Source organism: Myotis lucifugus, unplaced genomic scaffold, assembly GCF_000147115.1.
Source record: "Myotis lucifugus unplaced genomic scaffold, Myoluc2.0 scaffold_149, whole genome shotgun sequence".
NCBI classification, from domain to species: Eukaryota; Metazoa; Chordata; class Mammalia; order Chiroptera; family Vespertilionidae; genus Myotis; species Myotis lucifugus.
In genome coordinates, this window is record NW_005871197.1 from 2144035 (window position 1) to 2162788 (window position 18754).

Below are 18754 nucleotides of genomic sequence, written 5' to 3' on the forward strand. Positions count from 1 at the left end.
CAGACGCTCAATGCAGACTCCCCTGGTGTCAACTTCCCTGGTCCCTCCCCCCGGCCAGCAAACCTCTGTGGTCCCTCCCCCTGTCCTTCCAACCCATCCTCTGGCCCCGCTGGCAGGCCCCAGCCAGCAGCCAACAGACCCCAGCCTGCCTGGCCCCAATCGGGACTGGGCGAGACGGCCCCAATAGGATCTGATCACTGGACAGGCCTAGGGACCCCACCCGTGCATGAATTTCATGCACCGGGCCTCTAGTGTTTAATAAAATATTAAATACTCTTAAAAATATTTACAAGCCTCTTGTACAATATTTACCTTTGTTGCAATGTCATATATACATATTATATAATACTGCAATTTATTCCTCAGATATCATATGTAACCACTACCAATACTGGGATAATAGACGAATCTCTCTGGATATACAAATATTAACACAAAGAATTTTTAAAAAATGGTTGTTTAACAGTACTGGAAATATTCCCAAATTTTACAAGAATCTAAGTGGAAAAACTTGGCAAGGTAATTAATTTGCCTTTTCTCTTACCTAAGTGCTTCTGCCAATCCTTACCTTCTAAAGAAATGCTTATCTCCATGTCAGTAGCAACTCAGTCTACACACATTCTCTGTTGTCAAATCATGTAGTCAGTCTTTCAAGCAGTATTTTTTTTCAAAGACATGAGGTGAATTATTGGGAGAAGCATTTCTCTATGGCCTGAACAGTTCTTTGGTCTCAAGAATGCATGTTTAGCCCCTAGCTGGTTTGGCTCAATGGATGAGAGCATCAGCCTATGGACTGAAGGGTCCTGGGTTCAAGTCTGGTTAAGGTTGTGGGCTGGATCCCCATGGGGACATGTAGGAGGCAGCCGATCAATGATTCTCTCTCATCATTGATGTTTCTATCTCTCCCTCCCTCTCCATTCCTCTCTGAAATAAATAAAAATATATATTAAAAAAGAATGTATGTTTAGGATTTTAAGTCATTAGCACTGACCTTAAATCTGGACAATAGGCTTCTCTTCCCTAAGTGCATAGTTGGAGAGGACATTGATCTACCCTTCCTATGGCTATGTTGCACCCTAAAGGAAGAGAATCTCTGGGTCAAAGGAAATGTTCACTCAGATTCCATATACACCCTGCTTCCAGCAAGAATGCATTCTAGACCATTGGGAACCCAGTCAAAATTTCTTGAATCTACTTCTAGGGCCTTTTTGAGACTCTTCCATTGGTATGTGAACCAAAAGTTGGGCCACTCCACCTAGATTAGAACCTCTATATTGGATGGTTTATATCTGTGGGTTTATAAACTGTAGCACCAATGAAATATATGCCAGATAATTTATTGTCATGGGGGACTTTCCTGTGCAGCGAATATTTGGCAGCACCCATGATTGTTACCCACTATGCTAGCACCTCCCTCCCCAGGACTTATGACCACCAAAAAATGTTTCCAGACATTGCTCAATGTCTGGGTTTTCCCTGAGGTGGAAAACCCATTCTGTTGATAAATACTGCTTTGAGGAGTGACACAGAGGTGGTTCTTTGTAAGGAGAATAGCCAGAGATTGGAGGTATGGACTGAGCTATCTTTATGTGCACAATTAAGGTTTGGGAAGTAGTTGGGAATGAGAAAATGGAGTGAGACATGAGCAAGAGCCAAGTGATCAACTCCCTCTGAGGCTCTACATTCCACTGTAAAATTTGGAGGTATCTAAATATTGGAACTTTAAACCTGGTCTTCCATAACATTGTGAACATATATTTTCCAGAGTTTTCTGGCTCTATTTATTAATTTATATATTTAGAGAAATCATGCATGAGCCTCCATTTGTACTATTGACTCTGGTCCTGAAAATGTTAAGGAACAGCATGTGAGTCATTGAACTGAGCTCTAGATCTGAGCTCTGGATCTGCAGGGATAGAGCAGTCTAGAATAATGGCTCTCAACCCAACCTCTCTATTCCCCTATACTACCAAAAACTTCAACACTCTAACACAGGGGTCCTCAAACTACGGCCTGCGGGCCACATGCAAATACAAATATTGTATTTGTTCCCGTTTTGTTTTTTTACTTCAAAATAAGATATGTGCAGTGTGCATAGGAATTTGTTCATAGTTTCTTTTTAAACTATAGTCTGGCCCTCCAACAGTCTGGGGGACAGTGAGCTGGCCCCCTGTTTAAAAAGTTTGAGGACCCCTGCTCTAACAGGACAAAATGTCACTGAAGTTAAGGACATTGAGACAGGGAGATCATCCTGAATCATCCACTTGGATTCCATATAATCATATGAATCTTTAAAAATAGAACACCTATCCCAGCTGAGCGAGAGAGAGAGAGAGAGAGAGAGAGAGAGCTCATCATGAGAAGAATTAAACACTCACTCATGATTCTAAAATGTAGGGCACTGGGCCCTGGCTAGGTATCTCAGTTGGTTAAGCATCCTCCTGATATACCAAGGTTGTGGGTTCAATCCATGATCAGGGCACTAACTGGAATCAACCAATGAATGCACAAATAAGAGGAACAACTTTAAAATTCAAAGGCTTTCTTAAGAAGAACATAAAACTTCTGAAATAATTTAATGCATTATTGATAAATATAAATGTACATTAAAGTTTTTTTGCATAGAAAATTAATGAGCAACATCCAAAGAAAAATTATTTTTAAATGTTTAAAATTAATATAAAGAAATAGTGCTAGGAGAAACCAAGATGGCGACATAGGTAAACACCTGAAATTGCTGCCTCACACAACCACTTCAAAACTACAACTAAAGCCCTAACTGGTTTGGCTCAGTAGATAGAGCATTAGCCTGCGGACTGAAAGGGCTCAGGTTCGATTCCAGTCAAGGGCATGTACCTGGGTCGCAGGTACATCCCCAGTAGGGGGTGTGCAGGGGGCAGCTGGTCGATGTTTCTCTCTCATCGATGTTTCTAACTCTCTATCCCTCTCCCTTCCTCTCTGTAAAAAATCAATAAAATATATCTTTTTTTAAAAAAACTACAACTAAAAGACAAAACGGACATCACCCAGAACCACAGGAAGGCTGGCTGAGTGGAAATTCTACAACTAGAAGGAAAGAGAAAAGCAAACTGAGACTCAGAGGAGGTGCGGAAGTAAAGTGCAGAGGAACAGAGACACACACAGAAAGGGCTGGTAACTGAGGACACGGTTGTCTTTTTCAATTGGGAGGGAGACACAAGCTCTCAACTGCTCTGAACTCCAGTTCCGGGCGAGTCTCTGGGGACCCAGACTCATACAAGGAGAAACTGGACTGTCTAGCATCGGGCAGAACTCTAGGGCGGCTTTCTCTCAGAGGAGCTTTCAGTGATTACTGCAAAACACTGAGTCCCGGAGCCTCTTAGGGCAGGGCTGAGGATCAGCCATAGCTGTTTGCTCTACCCTGTTGATTCCCTGAGACCCCACCCCACCCAAGCTGTGTGCAGAGGCTTTTGCATATGAATGACCTGGCCTTTGCAATCTAAAATTACCTAACAAACTGCAGCTGGGTCAGAGAGACCCAGAACATCCAAAAGAAGGCCCAAGGCCCCACAGCAGCTTGCATTGCTTCACAGCTGGGCCTCATCTGGGCACCTCCAAACCCCAAACAAAGAAGAGGAATCTGCAGATTTCTCCATAGCTCCTGCTGGGTAGCCTCAGGCAGAGGCTAAATTAGCACCTCCTCAGAGATCCAAGAGCCCGTGTACCTAGTGGTCAGAGTGGGACCATCCAGATTACAACTCCTCAGATCCATAAGGGACACACTCAGGGGGCAGACTCAGTGAGCACCAAAGCCCCACTGAAGCAAAGCTTGCTCCATAAAGGTGTCTCCAGCACAGATATTCTCCCACCGTAGACACAGCTGATTCTCACAGCCAATTGGCCTGGAGGTCAATTCCTCCTAGTGATACCAACAACAATCAAGGCTTAACTACAACAAGACTGTGCACACAACCCACAAAGGAGTGCACCAAAAGTGTCTACCTCATGTAATTGGGGAGGCTGAGCCACTGGGCCCTATAGGACACCTAGGACAGAAAGCCACTCTATCAACACAGGGAAGCAGCCAAAATGTGGAGACAAAGAAACAGGTCACAAATGACAGAAATGGAGGAAAGCAAACTACTGGATATAGAGTTAAAACCACACTTTTAAGGTTTTTCAAGAATTTTCTAGAAACTGCCGATAAATTTAGTGAGACCCTCGATAAATCTAGTGAGACCCTGGAGGATATAAAAACGGACCAAGTACAAATTAAGCATACACTGACTGAAGTAAAGAATATTATACAGAGATCCAACATCAGACTTGAGGATTGCAAGAATCAAGTTAAAGATTTGAAATACTAAGAAGCAAAAAACACTCAAACAGAAAAGCAAAAAGAAAAAAGAATCCAAAAATATGAAGATAGTGTAAGGAGCCTCTGGGACAACTTCAAGCATACCAACATCTGAATTATGGGGGTGCCAGAAGAAGAGAGAGAGCAAGATATTGAAAACCTATTTGAAGAAATAATGACAGAAAACTTACCCTACAACCAAGATTACTTTACCCAGCAAAGCTATCATTCAGAATTGAAGGTCAGATAAAGAGCTTCAAAGATAAGAAAAAGCTAAAGGAGTTCATCACCACCAAACCAGTATTATATGAAATGCTGAAAGGTATTCTTTAAGAAGAGGAAGAAGAAGAAAAAGGTAAAGATAAAAATTATGAACAACAAATACATATCTATCAACAAGTGAATCTAAAAGTCAAGTGAATAAAAAGTCTGATGAACAGAATAAACTGGTGAATATAATAGAATCAGGGGCATAGAAAGGGAATGGACTGACAATTCTCGGGGGGAAAAGGATGTGGGGGTGCAGGAAGAGACTGGACAAAAATCGTACACCTATGGATGAGGACAATGGGGGGCAGTAAGGGCAGATGGTGGGGTGGGAACCAGGTGGAGGGGAGTTATGGGGAAGGGAAAGAGGAACAACGTTAATAATCTGAACAATAAAGATTTAATAAAAAAATAACATTTGAAATTAAAAAATAAATAAAGTTAACATAAAAAAGAAATAGTGCTAATTTTCTTTCTTTTTTCTTTTTTTAAAAATATATTTTATTGATTTTTTTAAAGAAAGGAAAGGAGAGGGATAGAGAGTTAGAAACATCGATGAGAGAGAAACATCGATCAGCTGGCTCTTGCACACCTCCTACTGGGGATGTGCCTACAACCAAGGTACATTCCCTTGACCAGAATCGAACTTGGGACCTTTCAGTCCACAGGCCAATGCTCTATACACTGAGCCAAACCGGTTAGGGCAATTTTCTTTCTTTAAAAAGATATATGATTTCAGTGAGGAAGAGAAAGGGAGAGAGACTAGAAACATTAATGGTGAAAGAGAATCATTGAACAGCTGCCTCCTGATCAGTTGCAGGGGATCAAGCCTGAAGCCCAGGCTTATGCCCTGACCAGGAATCGAACAGCGACCTCCTCGTTCATAGGTCAATGCTCAACTGCTGAGTCACGCCTGCCGAGCATGCTCATTTTCTTAACCTTGAATTCCTCCTGGTCATTGAAGTACCAAATTAAAGTCAAATAAAGAGTATGAATGGACAATTTTAGAAAAATAATTGCTAATGTCCTCTAAACATATAAAATAAAAATATTTCATGACAACTGAAATAAATTTAAAATGTTATGGATAAACCAAATATACTAGTACCTGTGATACTAGCAGAGATACAAAAGTTGCATAACATCATGGCTTTATGAAGGTATAAAGAAACCGTAAAGCTCAGTAATTTCTGATTGGACTATAAACTTCTGGAATCTATGAAAGGTAACTTTGCAATATCTGTCAAAATAAAAATACGCATTCTAAAAATTCCCCTAAAAAGTTATTCTACTCTTTTATTGGAATAAATGTGAAATTACATATACAGGGTTAATCACTGCTTCTTATAGCACTATTTTAATTGTAAAATATTGAAAATAACCCAAAAATCCAATAATAATCCAATAATAGAAGACAGTGTAAGTAATGTGGTGTATCCATTAATAAAATAATGTGTATCATTGAAAAGAATAAAATGGTTCTTTAATTTACTCTAAAAGTTTATTTTATTCAAAAAATATAATCAAATAGAATTCTAAGTATAGCATATTAGTATGAAAATATGGGGAAAATAAATCTCTGTTGTACATATACAATATATCTGAAAGGGTATCTAATAAAGTAATACCTGTATTTACTATTGTGAAACTGAATTGTATTAATAAAACTTATAACAGTTAATAAATATAAAATTACAAATAGACTAACTAAACTAAATTTTTATGAAGTAAAAGGGTCTAGAAAGGCATATAATTCACTTAGTATATTTTAAATCAGAGGAAAAGGAATTCTACAAAACAATAATAAAAGCAGAAATTTTAGGTAACTAAAGCTATTCCTCCTTATACTCCACTGAGTTGAGTCTGATCATAAAATCATTTTAAAAGTTTTTAAGGTGAAGAGTAATGTCCCTTCCCAGGAATAGATGTGCTCTGCTTTTCTGTCCTTTCTGATATATTTGTAGGGAAATCCCTGCCATCTCCAGAAATGGTGTGTTAAGAAAGGCTGCTTTCTTGTCTTTCTCCCTCTCTATTAAAATGAGATGTTTGACATATCTGATATTTTTTAGGTAGACTGTCAATTCCTGATCTTCTAGTCATATTTTTAGGAATTTATATTTTTTAAGTTAAAGTATTATGTATTTATCATTTATCCATTCACATTATTTCCCCATAATATCAAGTCTTGAATTATATATGACATCTAAATGTTAACTTTATTACATCGAATTCAAAGCAAACTGCAAAAATTTTAGTGTATATTTTAGAATTAGCCAAACCCTATTTTACCAATCTGCTTTCTTTACTCCCCATTACATCCTGCTTTTCTCCATGTGGTAGGATAAATATTCATTGACAGATCCTACATATTATATTTTACAATTTCTAATATAACAGAATAATGAACTTTTCTCCTGATTTCAATCTGAAGAAATTCTAGAAAAAGATTATAACAAACCAGTTGCTTATTCCTAAACCAACCAACAATAGAGCCAGATAAGAACTTGGAACTCTCATGAAAACATTTTTAAATGAAGAATGTGAAGGTCCTCAAAGATCCAGGTTTGTTTTCAAAAGAATGGTGCTTTAAAAAAAGGAAGAAAAAAGAAAGCATAACTATATAGAGAGGATGAAATAGATCGATAGGAAGATACATAGATAGGTGATAGATGATAGATAGATAGATGATAGATAGATAGATAGATAGATAGATAGATAGATAGATAGATGACCAATACACAATAGAGACATAGGTATATAGATACATAGGTAAACATAGAAAAAAATCTATACAAAACATGCATATGCACACACCAAGATTCATAATTGTTATCTGTGGATAGAAGCATGTGAATGCCTCTGCATTTACCAAATTACTGTCAAAACAGTATTAACTTTAAAATCAGAAAATAGTAAGCATATAACTGTCTATATTGTATAAATTAAATACAAAAATAATTTTATTAGCAATATGAAACATTTTAGTGTAAAATATAAAGTTTTTGATTTGGAATCTTTCAGACAAACTTGGATTTGAATTATTTAAGCTATCTCATACTCAGTTTTTTATAAGCTTATTTGAAGATAAATTTCTAAATCAGTTGGTTCAAAAAGTATATGAGATATGACAGAGAACCTTTGTTAAATGTCTAGGAAAATGCTTAAAAACATTATTTCTGGTTTAATATCACATTTTACTAGTATTTTGTTACATATCTTTAAAAAGTACGTGTCTACAATTTGGAATTAATCTTTAAAAAGGCAATGCACAATCACCATTCAGAATTAAAATAAGTTAAATGGTGATGCCTGAGCCACCTGAAGACCTAATACACTTTATAAGGAAGGCTATATTTATGTGAGGATGTCTAAAAGTACAAGGAGATTTTGAGCATATAATGTTTCTTCACTCACTGTAGTCATTTATGATAGCTAAACAATAATTCATATATATTATATGTATTATATTAATATGATACTATGTATAAATATGATACATATTCAAAAGTGAAGTTTAATACTTATGAATCTTAGAAAGCCATTCTACCACTATTTTATTTTATTATTATTTTTTAAATATATTTTTATTGATTTCAGAAAGGAAGGGAGAGGGAGAGAGAGAGAGAGAAACATCGATGAGAGAGAATCATTGATTGGCTGCCTCCTGCACATCCCCAACTGGGGATTGAGCCCACAATTTGAGCATGTGCCCTTGACCAGAATCAAACCTGGGACCCTGCAGTCTGCAGTCCCACACTCTATCCACTGAGCCAAACCAGCCAGGGCTCTACCACTATTTTATTTTGGCTCTTGGTTCAGGACTTGGGGTGAAAGACCTGTATTTAATCAACATGCTCTCTGTTGCCTAATGACACATGTTCAAGCGCCTCAGTTTGAATCCAGTCATTTTCATGAACACTGCTTGCACTTTATCAATATGTTTGGTTGCCTTGAGTGACACAAATTACTTTCCAGGGATCTCTGCTTGGGAATCAGTCAATTCTCCAAGTTTTGTAAGTAGGGCACTTACCATCTGGCATATTTGTTTCATGTTAATGGAGAGTTACTGACATATGATGTATATGTTGTTTACTGAGACTTTTATTTTTAACTTTTTCTCTCAATGAATATCAGTGTTCACGTTGACAGTATTGCTCAGAGAAATAAAAGATTGTTTGCCATATTCTCAAATCTCTAACATAATTAAGTGTGCAATATGTTAGTTTGTTTTTACCAGTGATACTCTAAATTTTGTGAGTAGAAGTGTCATCTGGGGAACTTGTTAAAATGCAGATTGCATGGTACTACCAAAATGTCTTGGGAGGTTTCAGGATCCGAATTTTTATAAATCATCTTGGATAATCCTGTCAAACGTCATTCACTTGCAATTAACTTACCCAAATATTAGTGCCTAGGTGGTAATCACAAGTTCCAATTTTATAGCCTATGTTAAATCCATAAGATTAAAAAATATAAAAAAAATTTGGTCCAAACTTCCCCCTAACTTGATAATGGATAATTTTTCCTAATTGCCTTTGTAGCCATGAATTTACCCAAAGAAGTTAAAGGAAGTCTATATCTCATTACCTCTTTTTATTTTTTTAAAAAATTTGTATTAAATTTATTGGGGTGGCAGGTAATGAGATTATATAGTTTTCAAATAAACATTTTTGTGATACACAATCTTCATACTGCATTGTGTGCCCACCACTCAAAGTCAAATAATCTCCCATTACTGTATATTTAACCCCATTTACCCTTTAGTACACCTTCACCCCCCTCACTCTGGTAACCAACATACTGTTTTTCAAACAAAAAACTATACCTATGAGTTTTTGTTTGTTTTCTTTGTTTGTTCACTTGTTGCTTTTATTTTTATATCCTCATGATTGAAATCATATGGTTCTTAACTTTTTCTGTCTGACTTATTTTGCTTAGCATGGAAATAACCAAAGTGTTCTTTAATAGATGATTGGCTAAAGAAGATGGGGTATATATGTATATACATGGAATACTACTCTGTCATAAGGAAAGGTGAAATACTGCCATCTGCTACTACATGGATGGACTTTGAAAATATTCCCTGTTTTGAAAGTTCCATTCAATACCCTTATTTACATTTTACCTTAAACAGCCTCAATGTGTTGCTTTCAGAATTTTTCTGCCTCCTGCATTTCCTGCTGGATTATTTTCTTGAATATACATATTTTCTTATTTCTCCCATTATTAAAAATAGAAACTCTGCTGCCCCTATACTTCCACCTTTAGTTACTGCTCATTGCTCTCTTCCATTTGAAGCAACTCTTTGAAAGATTTATCTATATTAGCTAAAATTTCTCATAATATTCACTGCTTTCATTAATCAAAATTTTATCTCCAAAACCCTGATAAAACTGCACTTGTCCAATTCAGCTATAACCTTCATTCTGTTAAACCCAATAGTGAGTTCTTAGACTTCATCTTATTTGATATATCATCATCGTTAGAATTCATTTATCATGCCTTTTTTTTTTCTTCTAAAATACTAACATCACTTAACTTCCAAAATAGCAAACTACTGGATATTTCCCTAATTCTCACTGGTCATGTCTCAGTTTTTTTGCTGGTTACTATTATCTAGTTTTTAAATTATTCTAATCTTTCATATTAATGGGTGAACGCATTTACTCTCCTAGCTTAAGGGTTTTTTGTTTTTATTTTAAAAAAATGAAGACGTAAAAATACATTGTAGAAACTTTAGGTTATACTCTAAACTGATAAATTCAACTGTCTTCTCAATACTTGCCTAGCAAGACTAAAAGGCATTCACATACACTGAGTGGCCAGATTATTATGACTGACCAGATTATTATGACCATCCCATCAGTCCTATGTTGGGCCACCTCTTGCCTTCGATACTGCAGCGATTCTCCTTGGCATTGACTCCACGAGATGTTGAAAGGTGATGCGAGGAAGCTGACACCATGCCTGATGAATAGCACTGTCCAGTTCTGTGAGATTTGATGGTTGTGGAACCAGCTGCCTGATGGCTCTTTTAACTTCGTCCCACAAATGCTCAATTGGATTGAGATCTGGTGATTGTGGGGGCCACCTAAGCAAGGTAAAGTCTCCCTCATGTTCTTGAAAGCACTCTTGCACAATACTAGCACCGTGGCATGGTGCATTGTCTTTTTGGAAGAAGCCATCTCCATTGGGATATGCCATCAACATGATAGGATGAACTTGATCAGCAACCATACTTAGGTATGTTGTGCTATTCAGACATTTATAATGATCTGTCTCTCTAGCAACTTCAGCAGGAAATTATAGATAATTTGCCTACAAATGTCAGGTGGTCACAATAATCTGGCCACTCAGTGTATATTATAACAAAACCAACTTTTTCTCGCCCCTAATTTTTATACCTATGTAAATGGCACATTTATTCTTTCAGTTGTTCAATGCAAAACACTTGCCTACAATTATCCATTCTCTGTGCCTCATATACACTCTCTCAGAAGATTATGCCAGCTCTTCTTTCAAAATATATGTATAAAAAATATAACTTTTCTCACAATACCCACAACTATCTCTTGAAACCAGCGATCCTGCTTCATTGTGTGACAGTATGTGTGGAGTATTGCAAACCATGGAAGTTCACCCAGGGCCCATATTCAGAGATTGATTGTGGCACCATCATCTAGGCCAGTGATGGCGAACCTATGACACGCGTGTCAGAGGTGACTAGTGAACTCATTTTTTTGGTTGATTTTTATTTGTTAAATGGCATTTAAATATATAAAATAAATATAAAAAATATAAATCTTTGTTTTACTATGGTTTCAAATATCAAAAAATTTCTATATGTGACACGGCACTAGAGTTAAGTTAGGGTTTTTCAAAATGCTGACACGCAGAGCTCAAAAGGTTCACCATCACTGATCTAGGCTCTACCATTAGGAAGTCTTCTGATTTCCCATGTGATTGATCTCAATCTCTAGCCCTTTAAGGGGTTAGATAATACTCTGTATTACAAAGCCTTACCCTAAATCACATGGCTACCTTCTGGTGTGGCCAGTCCCCACCTGTTCTATCTGAAATGTACAGCACCCATTCTAAATTGCATTACATTATTCACTGTGACCCATATCCCAAACAAGCAAAGATACTTCAATCAGGAATGATAAAAGATATGTCAGTGGGGCATATTTTAAGGGAATTGAGGTTATCTTCCAGAAGTTGAAGGCTAAGGTCAATCAATTCTTCAATGCACCATATATATGTGTGTATACAACCATATATATAAAGTGTTCATTCTTCAGGTGGATGCAATCAACAGAAATCAAGTTATGAAGATTCCCAATGAAATGTGGGAACCTGATAGGATCATATTCATCTATAGGAAAATAAATTTATAGATATAAGTTCAGAAGATAACCCAAGAAAGATGAATTCTGATAAGTTTGATCACAATGCTATGATAGTTACATATAAAAATCTGATAAAGACAAGAAACATGATGTTGCCTAGGAGCAACCAACTAGGTATCAATTAATTAAATTTATTTTCAAAATCATGGCATCTTTATTTTTTTGCTTCTTCTGTTTGAACATTAGCAGGAACATTTTCTTCCTAACTAAAACAATTATGCAAGTGTTTAGAGTCAATAAAGTGCTCTCTGTACCCTCAAAATTGGTGAGCAGCTATGATACTCATAAACCAAGAAGCAAGCAAGTGTTGTTGCCTGTAATCAAGGGTCTAGTCTTGTCATATTCCACATGACTATCTTCTGAGGCAGCAGTAACCTAAGCATAACCTATACTCCTTGAGAGGTAAACAAGAATGACCAAATATAAAGACCAGCAGGAATATAAATATTAACATTTAGTGTAAACCAGTACTGTCACTAAAGATATGTTAAAGTCAGCAAAGAAGTAAATTCCAATGGAACAATAAATAAGGCAAGTACAGTAAAAATTTAATGAGTGTAATTAACATGCAGATAGGTAGTAAAGTGGACATTGAACTTAAAAAAAGTAACTAGAAATTTTGTGAAATTAATATACAAATATTAACTTTTAAAATTAAAGAAGGATAAATAAAAAATAAACATTTATAGCATTAAAACTAGCCTTATAAATAAAATGTGAAAAGTAAATTACTAGCTAAAATTGTGGAGAATTATATTTTTAATAGAATGTGGTATAAAAGCAACACAGTATGGAAAAGAATGAGTGACAAGTTAAGAGATAACATGCATGTAGTACAAAAGTCCCAGAAGGTATTTAATTAATTTCTATCATGGGCAGAAGAAAGTTTGGAAGAGAGAAATACTCAATAAGGTAGTACAAGAAATATTCCTAGAGATGAAAAAAAGATGCCACATTCAGATATAAATGGCAGAGTAGTGGTCCCTGTACCAATCCAGAGGTAATTCTTCAGATACTTGATTTTTAGTTGTAACTATCATTCATATAATCTCCATATAGTTACATAACCTACAGGCTAAGATCTATTACAAAAGACAAAGGAAAATGAATGACTTAGTGTAATTCATCCTGCTCAAAATTAATAATGTAAATTAATAAGGTAAAACTGGGATAATCTCAAAAGTTAGTGACAGCATACAAGACTTTAAAGACCCACAAAAGGTGGTTCTTATCACAACTCCAATTAACTCTCCAATTTGAACTAGGTTGAATATGGTTATTTCCTAGAAATTAATGGTGAATTATTATAAACACATTGAGTTGCTGTCTTACACAGATGCTTTCCCAGACTGGCTTTTTCTGGGAGTAAATAAATTTAGCCTCTGCTTCAAGGTATGCAACTTTTATCTGGAAAATGCTTTAGACTTTATCCCATAAACAGAAAACACCAAAGCAGGTTTTCCTTTATTTGACAGAGAAAATAGTAAATCAAATCAGACACACAAGTAAAAGTCCTTAGTTAATATCAGGGCCATTCAATATAACTTTCATCCAACAAACTCATTTTACTGAAAGAAAGTGTCAATGGGCTGATGATATACTTACTTTATCATAATTAAGATGCTTTATTTAGGAAAGTTGTAGTGAAGATGGAGAAAGAAGAGAAGGAAAAAAAAATGGAAGAGAAGCCAAATTAGATAGAATTACATAAAGGTGAAAAAAATATAATTGAATAAGAATACCATTTTTCTGTCTTTCACAATAATGATCTATAATAATAAAAGCGTAATATGCTAATTAGACCAGACATCCTTCCAGACGAAGCTGGGGCTGTGAGGGAAGCCTGGGTCCTGGGTGCCAGAGGGAAGCCAGTGCTGGCAGCCAGGGGAAGAAAGGCCTACTCTTACACGAATTTTGTGCATCGGGCCTCTAGTTTCTTTATATAGACACTACATTTTTTTTTTATTTAGTCAATTTTATTTACAGCTTGTTTTTTTTTTACATTTCAGAGCATTACACAATTGCATTTTCTCATTTTCTGACCTGCAAACAGATACCTTAAATGGAAATATTTTTTAAAGTTATCAAATTAGGTACATCCAAAAGGCAATAATTACACATATGACAATTCACAACGTGTAATTCATTAGGACATATCCTAAGAATTTAGGAACAGCCAGTCAGGAGTAATCTGACCAAATTTAGCAACCAACTATTTACATATCCAAAGATAAACAAACCTATCTGATCTCCCAAACCAGAAGTTGGAAAATTTTTGTTAAATCCTCATTGAACAAAGGAGAGAGAGAGTGATGATTCAAACCTAGCCAGCCTTGACAATCTTAATCCCGAACACTGAGCTATTTCCCCAGTCCGAAACCGAATAGCAAGCATCTGTTTGTCAAACACCTAAATATCAAGCTCTTGCATCATTATGCACATAGAAAGGTTAAGTGTTCATTAATTTAAAAACAAGTAGTCATTAAATATCCACACTATTTCCCCCAGCTCAGCAGCCCTTACTACAATCCCAAATATGCAACCTGTGTCACATAGTGACAGGCTAGATTCTATTTATATATAGTATGTATGTATATACACACCCATATTTATGTGGATATATGCACACCTACACACAGTACTAGGTACAAATGGCAATAGTCCCTGCAAAAATTCATTTTCAGTTGGGGCTATGGCTCCTGTGCCTTTGGGTGGTTTTAGACTTTAAAACTGAAAAATACTACTAAAATCTCACAACCTTAAGACAAAAATTGATTGCTTGTTCAGTTTAGCTTCTCAGTCTAAAAATTGCTATAAGGTAAGTTTTTATTTAAAAAAAAAAAAAAAGCAGCCAATTGAGTTCAATTTCTCTCTCCAATTTGGCCAGGCTATTTTGCAGAAGTTCCTCCTAACTAGACTAGAGAAATCTGGGGTACCTTTCAATGGTTCTTGCCTACCTTCCTGTCCGTGTTCACGTTTCAAATTGTGTCAACAGAGCCCGTACTTCCGGGGTCAGCAGCTTGGCAGCCTTAGCTGCCTCTGTGATAGCCTTGCGATACAGGCCCTTTCTCTTCTTATTAAAGCGTGACTGGAAGTTTTCTAAAAAGGGGGACAGTTGCGATAGAGTAAGGAAAGATGTTGTTGGAGACCCGAACCATGAAATACGGGCCTCCTGTCGAACTAAGAGGCTGTTACCTTTCCGACTCACAGTTATAGTAAGAATACGGGCTGGTCACCAAGGGAAGCCATCTATCTTGGCCCAAACAATGTCCCCTGCATATATGGTCCTGCCATCTGGTGTGACGCATTTAGAGACGTTTTTGGAAAAGACTTTCATTTTCAAGGAATTACTGAGCTTTTTCTTTTCCTTTGAAGAAGAGGATGTGGAGGAGGTGGAAGGTGCATGCATACTGCCTGGAGGAAAATCAAAGCTTTCAGAAGAACTACACTCAGAGTTGGAGGATTTCAAATCATCTGTGCTATCAATGCTACACCCTGAAGCACTGGAAGAGTCAGATTTCTTTTGATTTAGGGTCATATAAACAGAGATATTGCTTGTGCTGCCCTTTTTGCCTAGTATATGGTTCCTGCTCACCAGGCACAAGCACTTCATTTGTGTCCTGAACCTCACTGTTGGCCTCTTCGGGGCCTTTTGAGGGACTCTGATTTTCTGAAGGGGCCTCACCTGCTGAGCGGGTAGAGGTGCAAGGAGACTGGGGCTAGGGTGCCAGCTTGCCACTCCGCATTTTCTCAAGTCCCGTCTTCAGAGAAGAGTCATTTTCTTCATTCCTGTACCTTTGTGGTTTTAAACGAACCCGGGGTGGAAGGGAACCTGAGCTAGGATTCTGATATTGACCTGTGAAATGGACTTTAGAATGTGCATTTCTGGATGCAGAGGTTTCACTTTGCTTCTTCTGTGCCTTTTCTTTGGCAATTTTCAACATTTCCCGAGCTTCTGCATGATCCATGTTCTTACTCTGGAGCAGTTTTTAGTACTTAACTGAGCTTTTGATGTCTTCTCCTGAGCAGGAACTTTGACTACTCTACCTCTGCTGTGAGCAATATTTGAAACCTTAACCACAGCATTTCTTTTCTGGCTTTCATTTTGTTTTTTCCCATCCACTTTATGGTCAGTTTTCAGTTTTTTGTTCACAGTAGTTACGCTTTCATTTCTCCGTTTTCTATCTTCATATTTAGAAGAGTCACTCGCACTACTACCTTTTCTAATTTCCTTTTTTTTCAGCAACAACACTGTTTTTACATTTGTCACACAGGACTTGCCTGGGTCATAGTTTAATACCATTCATTATTGAAGTAGGTTTTTCCCTGTACATTTTTCGTTTGGGTCGCTTGATTTTCCCAGGAGTGGCTGAGGTATTGATTGGTTATATGTGTCCCTGATAAACAAAGGGGGCGGGTAAGGTGCTCCTTCGTGGAAGAGTGGTGGTGGATCGGAAGTCCGCAAGCTTTCAGCCAAGCTCGGCTCAGATGGCGGAGAGGAGAAGGGTTGTCGGGAACAGCACCATTCACTTCACACTTGACTTCTGTCCCTTCTCGGAATGTATTACTTTGGAGCTGCATGGCTTCAGGGTTATCCTTATATTCTCTTTTGGTAAATACTGACACAGGGATCCCGTGGGGCCCAAACTAAAATAAGCCATTTCCAAACAGATGAGATGCTACCCGTGTGTGTGCTGTTGCAGGAAACAGAATGGAGAGCCGTGAATGGGAGTCTGCACTTCATATCTTTTGGACAGATCCATAAGGACCCTGGGGAAGAGCTTCTCCCCAAGGCGGAACGACACGACGAGTGTGTCCTCAATGATGTGGTCCAGCGTGACCTGCACCTCCGAGCTGGGGATGAGCTGCGGGCTGGGGCAGCGGTGGCTCCTGGCGCTCCTCGGGAGCTGGGGCTGGTCGGGGAGCGGAGCGGGGGAAGGGGGAAGGTCGGGCCCTCAGGTTGCGAGCAAGCTCCTGCGGCGGCTTGAGCGGTGACTCGTTGGCCTGAGGAGCGGACGGCTGCCCGTTGGCCTCGCCGACAGGCACAGATGCTTCAGTGGCGGGGACCGGGAGGGTGTCAGTACCGGCCTCGCTACCGGGGATGGGCTCCATCTCTGGCTCGGCCTCGCTGTCGCCCCTCTACCTAGGGGACACTGTAGTTGCTGCCACCTCTGCAGCCACAGCCGCCATTTTCGTCCTCTACATTTTGTTTTTAATTCACTTTATGTGCGTAAGTATTTATATCCTATCTAATAAAAGACAACAAGGGTAATTGACGGTACCTTCATTATACTTCCCATTGGCTAATCAGGGCGATATGCAAATTAACCGCCAACAAAGATGGCGGTTAATTTACATACTAGGCTCCAAAAGGTTGAGCGAAGCCAAATGTACCTGAAGCCAGCTGAGCAAGGAGGCCTCACTGCCCCGGGATCAGCGGAGCTGCGAGGCCTCCTGGACCCAGGATCAGCGGATCCCCGAGACCTGACGCCTGGGGGGGCGCTCTGGCCGGAGCCCAGCCAGAGCAAAGGCCTGGGTCCCAGGTGCCAGAGGAAAACTGGTGACAGCAGCCAAGGGAAGGGAAGGCCTATTGCACGAATCTCTTCGTGCAACAGGCCTCTAGTATATATATATTAGAGGCCTGGTGCATGAAATTCATGCACAGGTAGGGTCTCTAGGCCTGGCCAGAGATCAGGGCCAATCGGGGCCTTCGGCTGCCAGTTGCTGGCCATGACCTGCCCCTGCTGACCACCCCTTGGTGGTCAGTGCACATCATAGCGAGCGATAAAACTCCCAGTCTCCCGGTCAAACTCCCTAGGGGACACGTTGCATATTAGCCTTTTATATATCTAGACTTTTAATAGTTTGGAACCATAATGGAATAGTTGGTATGAAAATTGTGGAACATGTATCTTAACTGCACAAATATTTGTTTCTTCAAGCTGTTTACTTAAAAATAGGCCGTAAGTTTTGGATATCTTTACCTACTAAGATAATGTTTCATTGTATCCAAATAAATTACTTAATAGAAGAATGTTAGGGTTTTATTTGGTCCGTATGCTCACCTTGGCATTATCAGATATTTTTAATTTTTGAAAATATAGAATGTATCTATGCATTTTGCATTTTGAAAATCATTTTAACTTTTTAGAATATAATGGCATTAATCACGTTTAATACGATCATTGAAATTTGGATTTACTCTTTTTATAGTGGATTTTCAAGTCCCTTGTCCATTTTATAGAGTTTATTTTTTATTGATTCATATACAGTTCTCTATATATTTTAGATGCTTATCATTCATTAATTATATGTGTTGGAAATACCATCCTACACATGGTGGCTTTCTCACTTCCGCATTTGGGCTTTTACACAATGCTGACACATTATTATTATCTTTTTGGTATCTTGTAATTACTTGAATTCTTAATTTTAATGTGCTGTTTTTATTAGTATTAAAGATTAGCATTCCTTTAAGATTGATATTTAAAAACTCCTTCATTATTATGATTTCATCAAGATAGTTTCTTATATCTTTAACACCCTATGGTTTTTCCTTTGGATTGATCTATTCTTTGGGCTGAGTCAAGGAACACTTTTCATTTGTTAATATCCCCCCTCACCCCACTATGATTTATTAAAAGGTATATTATTTCCCCATTTTTCTGTCACTTTTGTCATATATACTGGGTAGGGTAAAAGTAGGTTTACAGTTGTTCATGTGGAAAATAATTAATAAATA

The 18754-nt window shown here is 37.9% G+C and overlaps 1 pseudogene; it reads right to left on the bottom strand.

The window, feature by feature from the left end:
* Positions 1-14982: 14982 nt before the first annotated feature.
* On the bottom strand, positions 14983-16872 carry LOC102416989 (annotated as a pseudogene).
* Between the last annotated feature and the right edge of the window lie 1882 nt (positions 16873-18754).